The sequence below is a fragment of the Fukomys damarensis genome, unplaced genomic scaffold (genome assembly GCF_012274545.1).
Source record: "Fukomys damarensis isolate Sample0158 unplaced genomic scaffold, DMR_v1.0_HiC HiC_scaffold_25, whole genome shotgun sequence".
NCBI lineage: Eukaryota > Metazoa > Chordata > Mammalia > Rodentia > Bathyergidae > Fukomys > Fukomys damarensis.
In genome coordinates, this window is record NW_022900937.1 from 35354578 (window position 1) to 35358070 (window position 3493).

The following is a 3493-nucleotide window of genomic DNA, read 5'->3' on the forward strand; positions in this document are numbered from 1 at the left end:
TGGCATAATTCTTTTATTTTCTTCCAAAGTATAAAATGTATGAGCCTCATTTGATAATATTATTTTACTACTTCATGGAAAATACAAGACTTTCTCAAAAGTTTGGCTCCACTTTCTTCCTGACAACAGTCTTTGCTATTATTGTTAAAAGCTTTGCTTTTGTGTATGTTACATATTTCACAGAATATTGCTGTTATTGTTTTTTATTAAATTTATGGTTATGTTTTAGGCATACATTATGATCACATTCATCATTGGGAATTTGTACCAGTACATAATATATATTGGTTCTTATTTTTTCTCATTCCCCTGCCCTCCCTTCAACCCTTTCACCCCTCCCTATTTGCATAAGCTTTGTTTCCAGTCTTCCCCCCTGTTTTTCATTTTTTCTTTCCCTTCTTTCTGTTCTCCCACTCTCCTCTCTAGTTCTTCTTCCCCTCTGAATATTTTCTTACTATTTTACAATATGTATTATACATTTTGGTCCTCAATTACACTTTCAGTTTCTCACACCAGAGGAAACAATTCAATATTTACATATATGTGTCCTATTTATTTCACTTGAGTATGGCCTCAATGTGCATCCATTTAGCTATAAATGTCTCTAGTTTACCTTTCTTTATGGCTGAGTAGTACTCCATTTTATTAAAAAAAAATCTTCCTTGTCTATCACCAGTTGATGGAAATTTTGGGCTGTTTCCAAGATTCAGCTATTACAAACTGTGCCGCTATAAACATGGGTGAGCATATGTCACTGTGGTATGATTCTTTTAATTCTTTTGGGAAAGATACCCAGCAGAGGAATAGCTGGATCAAAAGGGACTTCTAATCCTAGATTTTTAAGGAATCTCTATATTGATTTCCACAGTAGTTGCACCAGTCTGCACTCCCACCAGCAGTGGAGCAGGGTTCCTCTTTCTCCACAGCCCTTCTAACATTTGTTATTGGTTAATTTCTTGAAAGCAGCTATTCTTTCAGGGCTGAGGTGAAATCTCAGTGTTGTTTTCATCTGCATCTCTCGAATGACCAGTGATGTGGAACATTTTTCATGTTTACTTGCTGCTTCTACTTCTTCATCTGAGAAATGTCTGCTCGTTTCAGAAGCCCATTTTTTGGACTGGGTCTTTAAATTTGGGGTGGGGTCTGAGTTTTTTAAATTCTTCATATATTCTAGATTGTAAACCTTTGTCTGAGGAACAGGGGTAAAAAAAAAAATTTTTTTTCCCGCCTTGTGGGTTGCCTCTTTAAACTGTGGGTGATTTTTCTTGCTTTGCAGAAGCTTTTTAATATGATGAGATCTCATGAACTGCTAAATCAACCATAACTGTGCCTCGAAACAGCCATCAACAGTAGAAATAGCACAGTGAATGACTCTATTAGTCTCACCGACTGCGTACCTTCCAGAACTGTTTAAAGCCACTGCTCCCTTAAAAAGGTTGCCATCAAGCTTTGTACTCTTCCATAGCCTGCCTTTCAACTTTTAAAAGTTCATTGCTTCTGGAAGCAATAGGAACCACCACCATTAGCGGCCACTTTGCAGACAGTAGACTGGTTGCTTGGGGGACTAGTGGGGAAGGTCATTGGCTTCCTGGCTATGGATGGAAACGCCCTTTGGGGCTGGCCTCACAAATGTATTGGTTGTCCTGGCATGACTAGCGGTGATTGGACAGCCTGAAAGGAGAGGATTCCGCCTTAGCCTCAGGGAAACCCAGTGAAGTGTGGCTGGTCATGGATGGTGAAGACCTGCAGGAAGAGCTGGAATTGCTGCTCCTGCAGCTGTGCAGGGACCTGGAGGAGCTGGAAGCAAAGCGGGAGGAGCTGAACACCCAGGTGGAGGAGGGCTGGCTGTCACTCGTCAAGGCTCGCTATGCCATGGGTGCCAAGTCCCTGGGGCCCCTGCAGTGCACCTCTCTCATGGAACCCGGTCTGAGTATGAGCCAGCAAGGACCAGGACAGACTCTGGACATTCAGGGTGGTGAGAGCTGACTGATTCCCGGACTCCAGAGGAGGCAGGGCCGCAGGGGCAGTGCTGCACAGGTGGGAGGGCCCCAACGTTCTTCAGTGCCAGAGCTCCCTGCAGCCCCACAGGACCCCATGAATTGGGTTGGAATCCTGGCTCCTCACAGTCTGCTACAGGCCCAAACCAGCTAGCCTTCAGCTAGCTGCAGATATAGCCAGCCTCCGATCTGTATTGACTGGGGTCAAAGCCAGTTCCAGGGGCTACCGGAGAAGCTGAGGCGGCTGGAAACTGGTATTGCCTGATTTGTTCCAAAAAGGCAGACACAGCACTGCTGTTCCTGGATGTGGCTTCCTTATCTCAGGCCTTCTTTCTTCACAGACAGCCCCTACTCCTACCTCTGCCCCCAGTTAATGCCTCTTAAGATGTTTCCTACTGCACGTTTCTAACTTTGTAAGTTAAGAAGTTTGAAGAGGCCAGCTGAATAATGTTGAAAGCCACTTCTAGGCCTGAGTTCTCATAGGACCAGTAAAGGGCTGCTCATGTAAGCCAACAGTTGAACAGCCTCAGGTCAGTCAGCTGTGGTATTGTTTCCAGGTGATGAAACACTGTGAACAGTGGCAAGAAAGGAGAAGAAGGAATGCTTCAGGGTCACCAGATCATCAGAACTAACATGGATGGAGGAAAAGACTATGCATTCATAGGCATTTGTTCTTCCTACCCAAGAAAAAGGGATGCCTTTCCATTTTCTGATATCATAGTGCACAACTGCATGTCAGAACAGTATGATGCTAGATGTAGTGGTACACACCTGCAGCCCCAGCTTCTTGGAGAGCTCAGTTGGGAGAATCACTTGAGAGCTCCGGTGAGGAATCAGCCTGGGTAACAGGGAGATCCCGTATCAAAAACAAGTACCTGGGCAGCCCTTAAGTTCTACACAAGGAAATAAAAGATCTGACTTAGATTTGCAAGGAAGAAGAGACCTGGCAGGTTTATAAAACCTTCCTTTATCTTTTCTGGAGTTTATCTCTCTCTTTCTTTGATTGTTGAAGGACCAGTTATGCTCCCTGCTCTGGGAACTCTGTCCTTGCTTGGCTTTTTTACTGGGTTGTCTTTGTAGCAGTTTCCGGCAGCTCTTTCTGTTTGGTCCATTTGTCTTTTAGCTTTGTTTTTAGTGTTTAAAATTCTTTCTACACTGCTACATTGCAAAATAAAACATTACACAAAAAAATAATTGGAGATCACAGTTGTTGATTTTTTTGTGCTAGCTACCGTGTGGCTGAGGTTTTGTTCATAAAGTCTTTTCATATCCCATTGTCTTCAAGAGTTCTATATAACCTATCTTCTAACAGGTTTAGTGTTTCTCTTTTAGTATTTAGATCTTTGATCCTTTCAATTTTAGTTTAGTGCATGGTCAGAGATATAGGTCTAGTTTTAATCTTTGGCAAGTTGAAATGCAGTACCACTTATAAAAGAGGCTGTCTTTTCTCCAGTGAGGGTATTTGGCTCCTTTGTCAAAGATGCATCTTTCTATCT

At 42.9% G+C, this 3493-nt stretch overlaps 1 pseudogene; it reads left to right on the forward strand.

Annotated features, from left to right (window-relative positions):
- Positions 1 to 1728: 1728 nt before the first annotated feature.
- Positions 1729 to 2262, forward strand: LOC104861314 (annotated as a pseudogene).
- Positions 2263 to 3493: the final 1231 nt, after the last annotated feature.